A 19,666-nucleotide genomic window follows, 5' to 3' on the forward strand; every position below is an offset into this window, starting at 1 on the left:
TATATTTTACCATGTCTGCTCGTGGACCACTTGGGATACCTTGTGGCCACCAGTGGTCCCCGGTAACCTGACCCCGCCAGATGGATTTGCTCCGCATATCCATCTGGGAACTTTTCATTGAAGAACTTTTGGGAAGGGGCGGAAATACTGGTTAGCTGATTGGATAAACCATCTGTCTATCTCTAACTTTGTTGGTTGTCGACGGGCCAAATCAACCAATTGGATGAACAAAGTGTTCTTCTAATGACTTCGTTTAACATACAATTAAGTTACAGTGGGCATGGCTTTCAAATGACCACTTCATTCGCGCATTACGCGGCGTGAAGCTGCGAGAAGCTTTAGTACCACTTTCAGCCACTGTGCGTCGCTCTGCCACTGTACATCGCTCTGCCTGCCGTCCCTTACATAATTGTTGCCGAGAGTAATCCCAGCCTACGAATTCAATAACAAAATAAATCATGCATAATTAAACATTACCTCGATTTAGGCTACTTGGGTATGGCTTAAGGCTTGACTACACGAAAATCGAAATCGATATTTGCTGTCTACATTATTGTCAGTGTTGGGGTTAACGCAACTACGCAAATCAAAACAGTGGTGTGATAATTGAGCCAGTAGAGAAATAACTGTTCAGAATTAATCTGTAGCCTTGGGTAGGCTTCTGCAGAAAACAATGTTGTTGCCGATTTAATACTATCTGGCGACGTTTTTAACAGGCTACGCAATAGAGGCTTAGACAACTATGACCCACGTTTTGGTTTCGTAAATTAATTTGCCCTACTTCTTGACTGCAATGTAGTCAATTGACTGCTTGACATGTCATTTTTATTTTTCTGTACGATAAACAATTACATCTGCTTTATGCCGCAGAATTACATTCATATTTGGCTGACTGCAGACGCGCCACTTCCCTCCCCATATTCCAATATTAAGATAGTATAAAGTGCTTTTTGTATAGGCTACTATCATAAAAAAAATAGTTAAAACGAATAGCTATTTGCAATTTGACAAAACACTGGTCCTCATTTTGCGAATGCGAGGACGATATGAGCCTGTTGCATTTAGTTAGATGTCCGAGTCACACATAATGTTTGAAAACCACTGGCTCGTAATCACAATAATTTAACACACGACAGTTGGATAACCTACTTCATCATGTCCCCATGCCTACATTTTTGTGAGTAGCATAGAGGTCGTTAAAAACAATAAAGTATGGCTCTCCGTTTGGGACATCGAAAACTTTTTTTAATTTTTAATAGACTACCGTCGAAGATGCTGACTTGCAAAAGCCTCGGGATAACACGTTATCTCCACTATCATCAGTCATGCCCCTTGATCAAAGTGGGGAATGAAATAAAAGTTTGATAACCACTGGCTTAACAAGTTACCTGCAGTCCAGAACACAGAATCTATTGCAATATTCTGATGATCGGCGATGATATCGGCAAATGTTTGTTTTCCAAAGTAAGAATTTCACTTCACCATGCACCTTCGACAATACCTGGCCTACCTGGTATCATTACAAACATTATTCTGTGTCCTAACACTGGCATATTTTATGGCATTGTGTCATGTAAGTTCGTTGCAAAATCTAGAGAAATGTGTGAGGTGGTCAGCGGGGGACAATTGAGACACACATTGGATTGTGTTATTACTTGAACATTCCACACTATCCACAGCTGTGGTAGGCCTATCAGGGGCAGGAGGATTACTGTCAGCGCAGGCTTTATATAAAATTCTTCAACAGAAGGCCTCGAATGTTGTCTTGTTTGTGGAGCGCTTTGCTTCGCTTCTGTAATTTCGGCTTCATTGAAAATGAGGGCTTCCCTCAATGACCCTCCGAGAATAAATAAAGGTTGAATGAATGCAGGCTTGCCCAAAATAAAGGCATGTGGTTTGCGCAGCCTACAGTAAATAACAGACCCGCCAGAATGTGCGTTATGATGCTTTTTTACGAGCAAGATGTTTTTGGTACCCTACGCACACTGCATGTTCTTAAATAACAATGATCATCAGTAATATTCGACCATTAATTTGGGTAAATGGGCAAGCGTGACCACCTTGATTGGCTGATTGTAACGCGGGCATGATTCCAAACACCTCCCTTACGATGATGAGTGACAGGTCTCAGAATGCGTGCGCTACACAAGGACGGAAGATGATGAATAACTGGGGCCGTAGGCTATTCACAAAGGCTTTTATCTTACTACTAGGAGTAGGCTACTCCTAAATCGCACTTAAAGATTTTAGATTGGAGTTTTCTCTTAAAAGTTATTCACAAAGCCTTTCAGACAACTCCTAAACTAGGAGTGAGTCTTCGTGGCTATGGATGACGTCATTACTCATGCACGAGCTTGACTGAAGTGACCACCTTGATTGGCTGACGATTGTAACGCGGGAATTCCAAACACCTCTCTTCCGATGATGACTGACAGGTGACAGGTCGGAGAATGCGTGCGCTACACAAGTAGTGCGAAGGACGGAAGATGATTAATAACTGAATAAAAAGGCCTAGCCTGAATGAATAAAGACTAAGGCAAAACAAATAGCTTAGTAGCCTAATGAAACATAGGCCTATGGATTGATGCAGTAGCCTACCTTTGCAACATTATTAAATGAATCTGTCACCATATCCCTAGGCTACGTTTGCAAAGAGGAGAACATTTTAATTTGATTCACAATGAAACGTTACATTTCATTTCCATGTTAACAATGAGTAGTTTGTGTTGTTGTTGGTGGCGTTATTGCATCCCTTTTATGAATGCAAAATTGTTCCCTCGCAATTGGAAGCTCCTGTTGCGCATAGGCTATTTCAAAACATCGCAACGTAAAATGCCACAAAAAAGCTGTTTATGAATAGGTCTTAGTGAGTTAGGAGTCCTCTCGACTTAAGCTGTCCCAGACTTAGGTGCTACTTTTAGGTCTAAAATGCTTCGTGAATTACTTTTTGTGAAAAAATTAGGAGTCCTAAAGTTAGGAGTGACACGCCCATTATTTTTAGGAGTTGCTCCTAAATTCGCCAGTTAGGAGCTACTTTTAGCCTTAAAATTCTTTGTGAATATGGCCCCTGAATAAAAAGGCCTAGCCTAAATGAATCAAGGCAAAACACATAGTAGCCCAATGAAACATACGGATTGATGTAGTATCTTGTAACATTATTAAATTATTCTGTTACTATGCCTACGTTTGCAAAAGAGAACATTTTAATTTGATTCACAATAATGTTACATTTAATTTACATGTTGACAATGATTAGCCTAGTTTTGGTTGTTGTTGGCGGCGTTATTGCATGTTAGTTATGCCTACAATGCAAAATTGCTTCCTCGCGATTGGAAGCTCCTGTAGCTGCATAGGATTTCAAAACCGCAGGTTTGTGAATAGGTCTGTGAGTAAGGAGTCCTCTTGACTTCTTTTAAGCTGTCAGAGGTGGGAAGGTGTGATTTTTTGGGGGAAGGGCCGGATTAACTGGGCACAATTGTCTGATGGCCCCCCTTCCCCCCAGCCAACGTGAATCGGGTGGTTAGTTAATAGGCCTATCGTGAATATTTTTCCTGCCATCTAAGGCACGAGCGCATCTGTGAGGCCAAACCTCACCAAGTAGCTCGTTTGTTTACAACTAACATTCCATTTAATTAAACTGCTTTATAGGCTATGCCGAAATAGTTTTCAACATTTTGAATATTAGTGTCGGGTGAATTGAAATGTTCTCAAAGTAGCCTTATGGCTGAAAGCTGCTTGGGACACCCCCTCCCCCCCCCCCCCCTTTCTGCACTCATTGTTTCAAAAGGAGTAATTTTGGCTTTGTCAGAACTGAAGAGCTGTGGACGGCACGGCACGGTATGCCCAATGAAAATAAATTAACAATTAAAAAAATTAACAACACAGACCCCGCTTCTCTCGCGTCAGTCACTGACATGAACGAAACACAGAACCCGCTTCTCTCACGGCAGTCACTGACAGTAACCTAGAATAAATGCATGGGGAAAAACACTTCCCTATGACAAAGACATCGTAAAACACTGAAAGTTAATATTTTGTCACTAGCAACATTCATCTGTCCTTTGTCAAATGTATTATGTTCCAAGTACCCTATGCGTAATTCTGCTTCATAAGGTTGAACAAATACATTTGCTTATTTCACAGAAAAATATAAATAGCCAGTCTACAGTGCAGAGTTGGTAAGTTATGGTAGGCCAACTTGCAGTGAACATACAAAGAGGGGAAATTATTTCTCTTGCAGCTGAGTAGCCTCAGGTGCGCACGTAGACATAAGGCCGAACATGCAAGCGCCAATGAATCGTGCTCTCACGGCAATCGCGCCGTTAAACTTAAATAGGTTAACATCACTCTAAGTTCGCCTTCAAGCAAGGAAAACGATGATTTGAAGACATCTGTTTCGTTGGAAGGGCAAGGGGTAGCAACAGGGCAACACAGAGACAGGCCCGATGGCAGGGCTGTTATGAGAGTATTAAAATATAGGATATTCTACGGGAAAACATTAAAACGGCAAGACAGCGGGGAAAGTTAAAATACGTGATAAACACGGGAAAAGTTGGCATGCATTGTTTCGGTCCCCGTGCACAGGGATTATTTGTCATACTATTAATCACATATGATTATTTGTGAAATTGTGCAAACAGGCGCAACACATTTGAAAAGGAAGGACTGGTATGCAAGCTCACGGGAAAGATTGATTTAAGAACGTTATCACAAAGTGTGTGGCTGTGGCGCGGGCGGAAGACAATTGGCAGGGGAGGGTCATGTCTTTTTTAACAATTCTGTCGGAGGGTCATTGAACAATTTCTAGCAGGCAAGAGAGGGTCATGCAACTTCCAACTGAAGCACTCAAAATTCCTCCGGTGGCCCCTTCAATAAATAACGATCAGTCACTAGATTGCTGCTGGGCTATATGTCTTGGTTCTGTTAACAACTTATTGTCAAACGCATAGCCTATCTCGCGGTTGCATCCATTACAAACAAACATGCAATGTGAACGTCCGGGATTGGGGAGAGCACTAAATGCTCTACTGAATAAGCACGAAGTCAAGCCTTTAAATGAAAAACACTCTTTAATAATCCAAAAAAATAAACCGCTAATGAAGTATCGCTCGTAACTCCGTGATACCAGGACGTAACAGGAAGGCATTTGGCTGAGCAACGGAGGTTAATATGCTCCATGTTTTGTCCAAATGATGACTGTCTATCATCGTTGCACTCGGAGAAAACCGGAATGTTTCATTCGTCCCCGTTTCAATCGTCCCGGTTGTACCTACTCAAAACGCAGATAGAACCTTATTATTCTAAGGTAGCGAAATAGCGTTCAGCATGATTCATGCCCAATTAATTCCCCCTGTTAAAGTGTTCGCCTTTGTAGTTTGGTTTCGTGATAGCCTATGATAAACGGCTTATGGCCAAATATGTGAAAACGTTAAAATACAGTAGGCGATAAACCCAGAAAAAGTTGACAGTGATTTTTTCATAATCACTTTGGAGGGTCATAGAAAAATGTATTGCTGGCGAGGGAGGGTCACGTCTTTTTGGACTAATGCTCCCCAAACTCCTCCGGTAGCCCCTTAAATAAATAACGAACAGTCCCTAATGAAGTAAACTTGTGACCATCAAAAATCGTTTATCGCCTGTAGGCCTAACTCAGTGATAACAGGACGTAACAGGAAGGCATTTGGCTGAGCAATGGAGGTTAATACTCTATATTTTGTCCAAATGATGTCTGTCTATCATCGTTGCACTCGGAGAAAACCAGAATGTTTAATTTGTCCTGCGTCTCTACGGCTGCAAACGGGATTCACTCGCAGTTAACCAAATATTTCTTTATTAGGGCAGGCATATTTCTGGCTATTACATTATTTCTAAACCAGTCTGCTAAAGTCTGTAGTGAAGTCTGTGTAGGGTTTTCCAGGCTCCATTTCTTTTTACGAGACACCCTGCTCACTTGAGCCATCTACCGGTTGTTTGGGTTGTTGCACCGTCTCACTGGAAAAATACAAATTAAAGTCGCGTGATACCGCGTGATCCCACGCGCGGACCGCGAGTGAAGCTGGCCAATTCGAAGCACTGCCCACTGTAGGTAATGTAACTAACGTTAAGATGTTTTAACTTACCATTTGTATGTGACATGAACCTAATCAACGACAATTCCCATCAAGTTTTCACGGCTACACTTCGGAAGAAAGTATATTCCTCCATTATGAACTGGAATCAGCCGTGGAGGATGTCTGTGTCGTTCATTCCTCCCAGCTGCATGGCTGAGACTCATAGCTTCACAGCTTACCCAGGAATACTTTCTAATTTGAATAAAACTTGCGCGATAGCTATGCTCATCTCATCTGTGGATGCCGTCATGTTGTTCGTTGCGTCACACCTCAACCCGCCTCAAAGCCAACGCTGATTGGACGTTTGTTTGGTGAACTGCTCCAAATTCTCTTTAACGAAAAGTTGCCAGACTGATCTGCGAGTGAAACCCTGAAGCTCGCAAGATCAGGATGGTCTCCTAGGTCCCCGGACGTGTGTGTGTGTGTGTGTGTGTTTGTGTGTGTGTGTGTGTGTGTTTGTGTGTGTGTGTTTTATTTTACCTAGATTGAGGAGAAGAAATTTACAGTGAAGGGGTCCACCGAGACATATGTAGTGGACATGGAGTTGGAGCTCTGCTCATGCCTTATAGGGCAGACAGGTGCACCCTGCAAACACCAGGCTGCAGTGGCCAAGACCTACAACTGTCTGTCCAACTCCTTTCTCCCTTCAACAGCCGAGTCAAGGGCAGAGATGCTGAAATTAACATCAGGAGGTAAAGGCTCATGATTATAAACTTTTTACTAGTTCCACATCTGTGATGATCAACATCCAGTCTAAATTATTCTGTAACAACATATTTTATAGAAACAGTGTCTTTGGAGTTTCTGCAACCCTTGAAAATACCATCATAGTCACACAAGGGTAAGTATGTAATATCAGTGTTGAATTTTACACGTCATACTAGGACATCTGTAGCAACAAGTGAGGTGCATGGAATTGATACTTTTTTTGTTGTATTTCTAGCCACTTCAGAACCAAGCAATGGTCCTATGCAACAACTGTCAGAGTCTGGTTAGTTATCGTCCTGAGTCCTGACCACATACATATGCATGTGTGTGTGCATGTGCACACACACACACACACACACACACACACACACACCCTTAAATGTATCATTCTAATGTATCATTGTTATAAAATATATTTTAGGACTGACATTACAGCAGCCCCAGACCTCTAGTGCTGATGCTGATTGGCTACAAGAGGGTGAGTTATGAGTGAGAAAATTGATGCTCACATAATTTAACAATTAACAATATGTCTATACTACTACATTCCAAGTAAAAATATAGATCATCCCATTTATTTTCCTGTTTAGACATCACACAGTCACCAGACATGTCTCTTGTGGAGGACATGTTCAATGACCTCAAGAGCCAGAGCCAGGACCCCATATTTGCTGTAGGGTTGAGGGCAATGGCCAAGCAATTGAAGGCCAATCCCTCCAAACTGCTCTCAGCCCTGCACAGTTTTGGGAAGTCAGACAGTCTGGCAAGCAGGAGAGCTGCCACATTGAGACGGGCTGCCAGGCGTCAAGGCCCCATGATTGGTTGCCAACCCACTGCTGTCGCAAGGAGAAAGGGGGGTACAGGCTCAAGGAGGCGCCAATCAGCTGGGCGTCCTAAGAGCCACAATTTAAGCATTTCTGTGGCTTCCAATGTTTCTCATGCAAAAAAGCACTAATGACTGCCCCCGCCCCCACCCCTCCAGAGGCAGGTAATTTCACAGTGCCCCTCTATCTCCCACCCCAGAAACAGCAGAGACAGGACTCATTACGTGTTTATGTTTTTTGTCCAGTGAATTTTATGTCTATCTTTTCTCGCTAACGTTAGTTGTCTGGTCTTACTAACCTCCCACTTGTGGTAGAAAAACCCGGACTCTACCCCGACCTCCCCACCCATCACCTCACCAGAGGCAGGACTCTACCCCCTCCTCCCCAGAGGCAGGACTCTACCCCCTCCTCCCCAGAGGCAGGACTCTAAGCCCACTTCCCCACCCATCACCTCCCCAGAGGCAGGACTCTACCCCCTCCTCCCCAGAGGCAGGACTCTAAGCCCACTTCCCTACCCATCACCTCCCCAGAGGCAGGACTCTACCCCACACCTCCCCATCACCTCCCCCTAGAGGCAGGACTCTTCCCTTTTCACCTACTATGTATCTATGTGTCTTGTCCTGCGTCTTTATCTGTTCATACTAACAGTATTTGTCTTGTCATACTAACCTCCCACTCGTGGCCTGTACCTTGCCGTGGTGAGTGGGCTTTATACCATATCAGGCTTCAAGTTGTGTGTCTTGTCTTGCATTGTTATCTGTCAATACCACCTGCAGACGCTAGATGTCTGCTATTGAATATGTGATTTTTTATTTTCAATTAATAAGCTTATTAATTTGGAACATTTCATTATGATTCTGCTGTGTTTGTACTTGTGCAATGACAATAACCGTGAATCTAATCTAATCTCAACAGCTCCTCTCAATTCCCCAGTTATTTATTTTATTTTGTTTTACTGCTATGTGTTTTTTTTAACCCTTAGCCCAGTGGTCCCCAAACTACGGCCCGCCACCTCATTTTGGGTGGCCCCCCAAAACATGTCCGTAGTATATATCATCCGGCCCGCACGGGAGTACAACATTGTCAAACTAAAACCTCTGCAATTTTCCCCATTCATTCTCTATGGCGAGTCTTAACAGTACACATGTCATACTCTTTTTGTCCACCGGTGGTTGTTTTGGCGCTGTTTTGCGTCTGCCATCGAAAACGGAATGAAATGTAGGCCTACCTGCAAACAATGTAAGAGGCCTATGCTGACTGCATCAGTGCTCAAAGTATTTTAAAAATGTATCAATTAATTGTTAATAGCTAACTAACTTCTATTCAAGTCATATTTTTGGGACTTTCTGGGATAAATATTTAATTTTTTTATTATTTCATTTTAATGTTCATACAAAGAGTTCACAAAGTTCTCATCAGGTGACTGAAAGTTAGAATGGTGGTCATTTCAGACCACTTCAGCACTTCATAAAATTCTCATAGTTTGAGAACTTTAAATTATTTGTAGGATATTCACAACTTGAGCTGTGTATGCAAAGACACAGAATTCAGAGTTCACACATTTTTTAATAAAATATACTTTTGGGACTCCCTGCTAATACTTTTGGGAATGCAAACTTTTTTTATTAGTATTATTTAATTTTACACTGAAATGGCATGATGACAATATAAACACAGCTAACAATGGTAAGTTGCAATAGCCTATGATTAAATGTAATAGAATATTCAACTAAGGTAGACTGCTGTTGTTCACAGCACTAAGCTATTTATGGTTACTGATATAGAACTACTCCGAGTCTCTGGCCCTCTCTTGGAGCCAGGCATAGTGAGCTGGCCCTCGGAAGAAAAAGTCTGGGGACCACTGCCTTAGCCTAACTAGGTCTATGTATTAAATAATATCTTATTGTTTTGTAAGTTAGTCCCTTTCTTTTATTTATTGACTTATTTTACTGTCATGCACTGTCTTTGCATATTTGTAGCCTACATAATCTTCAACTACTCTATACTCGCTACTGATGTTTGTTAAATATGCTATAGAAAAAAATAAATGGCTTGACTTGAGTAATATTTTAACGTCAGCCATTATGTGATGGATGTTAAATAAAGTGCATATATCTTTAAGAAAGTTGACACGAATGTGAAGTGTTAGTTAATTCTGACCATAATGGTCATAGTGCCACACCCTATATTAGAAAGTTTAAATTTTCTGTGGATGCAATTTATTTATGCAATTTACATAGCCTGGCTAGCGCCACCACTTCTCAATGAGACGTGGTCTGGGAACCAAACGTTCATTTTCTCGTATTTGAAAAAAATGCCCAGATCCATTTATTGGGTGCCACGGATGTCTATCAAATGCGTATGTGCATAGCTCATCATCGTCTTGCTTTCCCACCTGTTCTGTGATTGGTTCCCTATCCCTAGGAAAATTTGCTCCATGGTCTCCAGGCTGCCTTAGCAGCGTGAATCAAATCGCGCGTAAGGCAGCATGGGAACACCCAGGCTACAATTTACATGTGTGTCATTGTAAAATAAATATCCAAAAGACAACGAATTTAAGACTTTCTGGAAACTAACATTAATATGACTCTATCATTAGCATTAATATGACTCTATTTAGAGGCGATTCGTTTATTGGAAACGAAACTAGCAACTATTTGTTTGTAGAGAGGTAACGTTAGGTCATGCATGTGTAGCCTACGATCAGTTTCCTCATAGGCCTAAGGACACTCGCGCAATTGTGTTAAACTATTTAAGACATACATTAGCATAGGTGCCAACTCTCACGCATTGGCCGTGAGACACACGCATTTGATTAGTTTCACACACTCACACGCCACACCCCCGATTTCTCACGCTGAAGTGTCAACCCGGTCGGTCAGATGCCTGAAAAATGAGTTTAGCCTATCTATAGATCTACCTGTTGAGCCACGGTTATGCTTTCAGAGACGGTGAGAGGGTTCAAGAGCACCCCCTGTCTGTGGAATTTTCTAAATTTTCTCTCATTTGCGATATACTTCAGAAGCCATCCCAGGCGCATTCCCCCGCATTTCCCCGGCTGCAGGTATGCTTTGAGTATTTTTCACGCTGAAGTGTCAACCTGGTAGGTCAAATACCTGGCAGATGAGGTTCAACTAAACTAAACCTATACATATGATATCACACATCAGGTGAACGTGCGGAATCTAAGCTTCCCAATGATATTAGCGCCAAGTTGCTGTGATAAATGGTTCGCGAGAAAATTAACATTGAACCGAGGTGCAATTTAGGCTAATCATATTTGGATTTTGCACACAGTGCACACCCATTACTCTCGGTTTAATATTTCACTAACCCTTCACACAACACGTGGCAAACCCAATATCACAATAAACAGCAAACCGTACCGAATACGAGGATATAAAGCATGCCTCTGTGCAATAAGTGGTTCCTGAGTAATCCGGTTTTGAAATTGCAACACATTTCTACATAGCCTCATTGGGGCGAAATCATAATGTATTCTAATGTAAACTATTTGTCAGTAGGCCTACATACATTTTTGTAAATTGCTCAGCCATAGATTATCCCACCATCATGGTTCTTATATTGTCAGGTTCCAGCCAATCCCATTACAGATAAATTAATATATTTATATTGGCATGCTTCCTAGTGACATTAATGCAAAAATATGAAGAAAATCAAATAACGAGACACAAATATTGATATAAAGCCTGACATAAGCCATATGCAAATATTCACATCATGCAGATATGGGTACATCCTGAAAAAGGAATAGCATGTAGGCTATAGGCTATGGCCATTACAATGACCAATATATTATCTTAAATAAACCAGCTGAATAACACAGGTGACCACTTCTGCATAATTTCATTGAGTGCTGAAATGTACACACATTTTTGAACATTTCTGAACTGTGAAATGTAGCATATGTTTTTGTGGTTGTGAACTTATTGCAATATCACCATAACTATTCCACCTGTGTGTGCATGGTTATAATTCTGAAGTGCAAAATAGCTTAGGCTACAGCACAAATATTTCCATAAAAATAAGTTTGACCTCTGAATTTATTTTGAAAGTGCACCTGATTGATGCATTTAAAAGTTAAAATATACAAACATTTCTTAAATTCTTACAAAACACCCACCCACTTTTTAAAATTGTTAGTTTGGACCCCCATTTAATTAATTTCGTAGGCTGCCTTTATTTTGTTATATAGAAGTATCTAAATAACCTGTTAAAATGTACCAGAATTCAGGAAATTGCATCTAGTCCAAACATTTTTTTCTGGGGGAGGACCCCCATACCCCCCCTCTGAAATGTCCCACCCACTTTTATAATGCCTCCGACGCCCATGGTCCTAGTAGTAGGCTAGATCCTTTTGAAACCAATGTTCATTTAACTCTGGGACCCTGGTCCCAGGGATGGATTACTGCACGGGCATTCTGGGCCCAGACCCAGGGGCCCAAGGTGTCAGGGTGCCCTGAAGCCCAAGCCTTTGCATGGAATCATTGCCTCAATATCAACACATCAGGATGTAGGCTATGAATCTGATTGAATTTAGTATTGGCCATCCCCAAAATGCTAGCCTGACGAGCCAGACCCACATTAAAATGTAGGGTCTGGGCACTTACCGTTCGCAGTGCTCAGTCCGAGGGGTGGGATAATCGGTTGTCTTTCAAATTCCCTCTGCACGCAAAAGGACAGCACTGAGTCCCATGCGTTTTCCCACCAACGGAGCTAGTTGGCTAGTTCAAACTTTTGCCATCTCAAAACAAGCGTAACTCGTGTCACACTGTTGGCCAACAGCAATATCCATCTTCTTTGTTTTCAAGTAACAGGGAATTTAAGCCAAACCGTTGCAACTCTGCCATCAATCATTATGTTATGCCCCCCTAACGACTCTATAGACGATTTGATTGGCCTGATAGAAGTTTAATTTTTCGAGCTCACAAGCCAACAGAGAGTTGCTAGACTAGCCCTGGAAGCAAATGTAATTTGCTGCCGCTAGGGTGTGTCTAGATTTCTAAGCTACCAAAATGCACCAGAATACAGGAAATCACATCAAACAAATGAAGAAAATTCTGGGGGAGGACCCCCAAACCCCCCTTCCACATGTGTGACAATTAGTGGGGAGCCCTTAATACATGTGGGCCCAGGGGCCCGAAAGTTCATCATCTGTCCATGCCTGGTCCCTACTGTACACCTGAGAACCACTGATGTACGTTTTTTTTTTACTGTACGGTATAATGCTGAATGAGCCAAACAAAAATTTCCGCAGCAAAATTTTGGTTGGCCCCACCAAATCTCACTCCAAGGTTTTTTGAAAAGTTGGCAGCCCTGCATTAGGCTACCCTAACTTTTGCGAGATTTTCAGAAGTCTGCCTTGAATAACCTGCACAACTGCAGCCTATAGACTACAACAATCGGCCAGTAGGTACTAACATATTATATCGCATGCAGATGTAAAACTATTAGGCCTACGTCTCACATGCAAACCATAAATATCTTGACAAATGCAGATGTGTTTTACGTGTATTAATCAAGCGCAACTGTGTGTAACAGAGGTCTATTTAAGACGCTACATTGTGTCGTCATGGCCGCTCGCTCGCAGCCAGTGCCAGCTATAATGCTCTACTTCTGTTTCCATGCGAATGAATGCGAACGAACGCTGCGTCATGCGGAAGTTAAAGGGAAACTTGGCAGGATTTCCCCCTCTGCTGGAGAAATTGTGCATTATGCTATTTCAAACTGTGGGAAAAGGTAACGATAAAGCACATGGATTTGTTTACAAGCTAGCGAACGGTTAGCATAAGTTTGGCAGAACTATGTGGATGTTACAAGGTAAGAAACACGATTTAAAACTAGTTTCTTGTTTCTCACTTCTCTTTCCGGGACGGTAGTCTCAATGTTGCAAGGTTGGTTTTTCGCCTGAGGACGCTAGGCGCAGCGGGGAAAGTCACCATTTTCACCGGAACAGGTCATTTAACCATCCAAATGATTTCTAAACGGGTTTATTACGTTGAAATAGTTGCCAAGTTCCCCTTTAATCTAAACTGGGTTGGAAAAACGTCTATATAGACGTGCTTCGCCCAGCTTTTTGACGCGCGACATATTTTCAAATGCAGCGCTGCCTTCCAGGAATGCTTTGCGGGCGCGTTAAAGTCGCTTGACGTCAACATAGGACTAGAGTGGAATGCGCCACGACAAAATGAAGTGTCGTGCAAGTGGATCGGTACCGTAACAGCTTGCTACATCAGTCTACAATGTCGCGAATATAGGCTAAGTTACACATATTCGCTACATTGTAGCCTGACGTAGCAAGCTAGCTGTTTACACATTTAATTTCGATTTTCGAAATGAAAATCATACGATCCATACAGGCGGTATAGGCCTAGCCTGTTCTTGCGTTGGCTTTGCTCTGCATAGTATAACAGATAGTAGACTATACCGTCTCTGACTATACCTTCCCAGGAAAAAATGAACTGTAAAATTTCACAGTAAAACAGTGAAATTTACAGTTCAACTTAATTTTTTTTATAGTTCTACCATTGCCTTTACAGTTCGACCATGAATATATCATAACTTAACTATGAACTCTCCCATTACTATGAACTTCATGGTCGCACGTCTGATGCAGACTTTAAAGTTTACAGTTAATAAGTAAAGATGATGGTTGACTGCATTTCAGTTTATAGTCAGACTGCGGTCTCCATAATTATGAGGTTTACTATGAAGTTTACAGTTCAACTAAACATTTTCAACTTCAACAGTAAAATCACATTTCTGGGATAATACCATAGACTGTATGAATTAAAACATGAATTCCCTCTTTTTATATCCTTCACATTTCTGTGCTACCTCTACTTTTAAGCCTATGTGTGGTCATCAAATAATAGACTATGCTATGTTTACTTACTCACATGTTACTTGTATCGACTAAAGTTTAACAACATGACAGAAAAATGAACTTTTGATTAAAGAACACAGTGTCATCCATTATCACTTATCATGAACACATCAAAATCGGTCATGGCACTGTTAATAAATACTTCATGGTTGAACTGTAAAAGATCCATAAGTTGACAGTGTTACTATGAACTATCATAGTGAATTTTACAGTAAAACCATCAAATTACCACAAACAAATCACTGAGAATACGAGCACTCTTTTTATGGAAGCCATAGCTATGTAGCTATGACACCATGTGTGCAGGAAGACCATCTTACTCAATTTAGCTCTAATATTCTCAGGGTCCTTGACTCTATAGCACCTGCCAAGGTTAAGTAAACCTAAAACACCATGGAGGAATATCACAACAGTAGCAAATCAGAAGAGAGAATGTAGGAAAGCTGAACGTAAATGGAGAAATACTAAGCTTGAGTTACGTAGGGCCAGGCAATCTTCATTAATTGTATCATTATTAACACATTAATAACTCCCGTGCTCTTTTTGCCATTGTTGATAAGTTAACAAATTCCCCAACATAACAGGGCTGCCTCAAGATTTCAAGTCAACAAAAAAAAAGTAATGACGTTGGTTCTTTTTTTCCATCACAAAATTGAAAATATTAGAGTTCACCACAGGCCTAGACAAAATGTAGCCTCCTTATCTGTATTTACTGCTATTGATAGTATAAGTATAGTATATATACTTTTTTGATCCCGTGAGGGAAATTTGGTCTCTGCATTTAACCCAATCGGTGAATTAGTGAAACACAAACAGCACACAGTGAACACACAGTGAGGTGAAGCACACACTAATCCCGGCGCAGTGAGCTGCCTGCTTCAACGGCGGCGCTCGGGAAGCAGTGAGGGGTTAGGTGCCTTGCTCAAGGGCACTTTAGCCGCGGCCCACTGGTCAGGGCTCAAACCGGCAACCCTCCGGTTACAAGTCCAGAGTGCTAACCAGTGGCCCACGGCTGCCCCTGATGGCCAAACCCTTGAAAAAACTGTGCTGCAACTTAGTTTTATCTACCTGCTGTCTTGACGCTCTGCCTAAACTTCTTTAAAAGTGTTTTCAGCTGTTTGCCATTTGAGCTTTTGCAAATTGTGAACCATTCTCACCTCATTTTCCTAGCAGCACTTAAGACTGCAGTTATCAAACCTCTCCTGTTGTGTTTGCTGTCAAATGTTGTGTTTGCTGTCAAATGTGACCGATTGATTTTTCAAAAATATTGTTACCTTATTCTGACTACCATGAGTTGCCATGACTTAACACAGGGCATCTGAACACGCAAAACAATTTTTGATAATTTTCATGACAATTTCAGTGTTTTATTTAACACCCATGTGTATTCCTGGTCTCAAATATGACTGGCCATTAGAAATGTACATATACAGTACATTATACATACATTAAAACACACACACAAACACACCCTCACTCTCCCTCTTTGCTTACCCAATAGAATATTCCCCTTTCTGACTTGCATGAGCTCAGGTCAATGAGACCTACAGGCCATAAACAGCAAATGGAAGTTCAATAGGTTATATCTATAGAACACACGTTCATACAAAGGTCTATCACACCATTAGATGATAATATATGTTCTACTATGGATTTACAACAAGTTATAATGCAGCGGTCATTTCTGACCGGGAACACAAAACTAGTAAACATGAAACGAACATAACAGGAGGGTTAAAAAAGAAACCTGGACTGCCTTTGATTAATCTGATGTCTTTTGGTTGAGTTATAAAGTGAATTTATTATTATTATTATGATTATGATTATTATTATTATTATTATTATTTTGTCTTTATAGTGCTGTTATTATTGTGGGCTACATATTAATCTTGTGTCATTAGCCTATGTAAAGCACATTAGATGACCACTGTGTATGATAATGCACCACCTTGTATATCACATTGCACTTTTTTGCACTTCTGATTAGACACAAACTGCATTTCGTTGTCTCTGTACTTGTACTCTGCACAATGACAAAGTTTAATCTAATCTAATCTAATGTGCTATAAATAAATTTACAAACTAGAACCTTAGAATGTAGGCTTCTAAACAAAGGATGTATGTCATTAGGTTAATTTATGCCTATCAAATATTAGCCTAAATAATTAAATGTAGATACTTTTTAACCCTTAAAGGTGTAGGTTTTTGAACGTTCTAAGTTCCGCAACAATTGAAGGTTCTAAAATTCTATGTTGAATTCAATGAACCCAGATATTCTTTAGAACGTTCATTTCTCAACATTCCGTACTCCTAACTATTTTAGCTTCCTTAGTTCTAACGTGTCAGCTGCTTTTGGCGCCAAAAAGTTGACGCTGTCATCAGACAACCAAGGGAGACTTTGAATGAAAGATTCTTTGAAGATGACACTGGTTAGATCTCCTCCAAGGTTAAACTTATTTTTCAAAGCTGAGTTGACAGAGGAGGTGAATAGAGATTACATTGGATAACCAGTCACACGAGATTTAAGTGTAGTTTGTCTTTTTATGTTTGTAACGTTAGCTAATAATAATAGAAAATATGACCATCTTCATGGCTAACATTAGCTATCTGCTAACGTTAGCTAGCTAGCTAGCTAGTTAACCAGAGCTTTGCTGAGGAGCTAGGGTGACGTAGACCTAGTTTAGAAATAATTCGGCACCTTTTTGTCCCTTCATGCTACAAATAACTTACTATTAATATAGTAAGATCTAGCTCTATCTAGCTAGAGCTATGTGTAATGTCTATGTTTAACCGTGATGTTAGTGGCTAATGGCTACCTTCCACACATAACATTAGCAGTTAAGCATAAGGGAGGTTTGGAAGAAAACGGCCATAGTCTCTCATTTGGCAACGTGACAAGTGGGTGTGATAATTACCTAACTTGTAGCTATTTTCTTGATTAATGCAATTTACTTCCTGCATTTCAGAGTCTTTACTTTTAAGATGAAGAAATAAAGAAAGCCTTCTCTGCCTCACAGAGGACTTGCTGGGGGTTCGTGGGCATCAAGATCCCTGTGGAACTAGATTCTAAAGGTGGGCTTAGCACATTTCTGTTTTCAACATATAGATAATATATTGCAACTTGGCATGTGTGATGTGTTACATTGCCCCTAATCTTTTGAATTAATTTCTGTAATCTCTTTAAATATACATATTGCCAAAAGTATTGGGTCACCTGCCTTGACTCGCATATGAATTTAAGTGACATCCCATTCTTAATCCATAGAGTTTACTGTAATATGACGTCGGTCCACCCTTTGCAGCTATAGCAGCTTCAACTCATCTGGGAAGGCTTTCCACAAGGTTTAGGAGTGTGTTTATGGGATTTTTTGACCATTCTTCCAGAAGCGCATTTGTGAGGTCACACTGATGTTGGACGAGAAGGCCTGGCTCTCAGTCTCTGCTCTAATTCATCTCAAAGGTGCTCTAGTCTATAGGGTTGAGGCATATGCGAATCAAGGCAGGTGACCCAATACTTTTGACAATATAGTGTATAGGGTTGTTTTGTTACTGTATGAGATTTCATGTGCTACCTAGATGGGTGCATGTACACTCTCTGTAGGAGGTTTACATTGTAAACATCTTGTAAATGTTCAAGCATAGGCTATCACAGAAAAGTTGAGACTACAGTGTCTTCCTAGCATTAGCCATTGTGATGTTTATTCTGTTAAACAATGAAAATATCGATACCTGAATTGAAAATGTTATACAATGTCACTGTTATACAATGCCCCTTAAACATTTTTCTCTCTCTCTCTCTCTTTTTCTCCCCCCCCCCCCCCCACACATATCTCTCTCTCTCTAAAACATACCTCCCTCAAACACATCTTGTTCTTTCACACGTGTCTCTCTCTCTCACATATAAACACACTCCCCTCTCTCACACATACACATACCCTCTACAGTGTTTCCCCTAGAAATGTTTCCAGTAGCAGTGCTGTTACGTGCCAGAAGTTGTAATCAAGCCATGGTAGGGGGCTTATTTTTTTTTAATCTATGGATGAAAATATTTTGGCTGTAGCTTCTTCAGAATTTTAACAATCCACACAGGTGGAATATTTATGATGATGCAGTAAGAAAGTATGAAGTGGTCACCTGTGTTGTTGAGCTAGTTAATCTAATTATAATGTAATGGCCATCTATGCTATTAACAATCCCTCCAGGATTTTGCGATCGCAACAATTAATGCAAATTCGACAAATCCCCTCAAATTCTGTGTGATTCTGTGCAATTTTGTCCAAACACCGTAACTTGTCCGCAAATTTGACCAATCATTGTGAAATTTCACCTACCACAAGTCCCTTGCGCAGAATATTGAGCCAGATGCCAAATTCATTTTTGCAGACACGAGAGACCGCCAGAGACTTGTTCGTTCCTCTGCCGTTTTGATGACAATAAATAGAAGGCTAACATTAATGGTCTGCTAACTTGCATCTCTCAACCTGGTGTTGCTAGGCTGTGAAAGTAAGTTCATATAGGACTACTTGGTTTACTTACATTTGAGTAGGCTATCCAACCCATTGGCAAACTTTTACATCTGAAGATGTCCTTGTTACACAAACTAGACTCACAAGCTCATATCACGTTTGCTTGTGAGTCTAGTTTGTGTAATGCTTACCAAAATCATATAAATTAATACCATTGCAAGACACTTATCTCTTCTATGATCCAAGAAAGATTTCATGCATCCATATATCCTAATGCACTATGCAAAAAGTTATTTTCACTCTTACCCAAAAACAGTGAGATTCACTTAAAGTGACGCACCACCAATACAATGTAATGACATTAAAGAGAAGTGTAGACTTATGGTTTAAAACCAATATGAAATTAATATTAAATACTATTAATAAATATGTAGGTCACAGAATATGAATTATTAAAAAGATATGAACTTAATGTGAATTACAAAATATATGAATGTATTGAAACATATGGCATGATGCAATCTTTTTAGGGGTTGGCTGTCTTTTTGAACAGTTCTACAAAGGGTTATACTGCTTTGTGAATTACCCCAGCCAAATTTACCATTTACCTTTACTTGTCTTATCCACCACTCTCTCGCCTGTACTACTGTA

General features: G+C 40.6%; 1 protein-coding gene across 8 annotated transcripts in view; it reads left to right on the forward strand.

Annotated features, from left to right (window-relative positions):
- The window catches only part of LOC121677457, a 47,661-nt gene that overhangs the window by 8,790 nt on the left and 19,205 nt on the right, over positions 1-19,666 (forward strand). Inside the window, exons 1-9 of one of the 8 annotated variants that reach the window (XM_042056215.1) lie at positions 251-268; positions 2,903-2,908; positions 6,086-6,802; positions 6,895-6,951; positions 7,054-7,101; positions 7,240-7,296; positions 7,409-7,806; positions 17,516-17,621; positions 18,494-18,558. The gene's annotated coding sequence lies outside the window, so the exon portion shown is untranslated. Of the gene's footprint in view, positions 1-250; positions 269-2,902; positions 2,909-6,085; positions 6,803-6,894; positions 6,952-7,053; positions 7,102-7,239; positions 7,297-7,408; positions 7,807-16,923; positions 17,078-17,515; positions 17,622-18,493; positions 18,559-19,666 lie in introns of those variants that run through there. The other 7 variants (XM_042056208.1, XM_042056213.1, XM_042056209.1 and 4 more) reach the window with 7 other exon arrangements.

Source organism: Alosa sapidissima, chromosome 12, assembly GCF_018492685.1.
Source record: "Alosa sapidissima isolate fAloSap1 chromosome 12, fAloSap1.pri, whole genome shotgun sequence".
NCBI lineage: Eukaryota > Metazoa > Chordata > Actinopteri > Clupeiformes > Clupeidae > Alosa > Alosa sapidissima.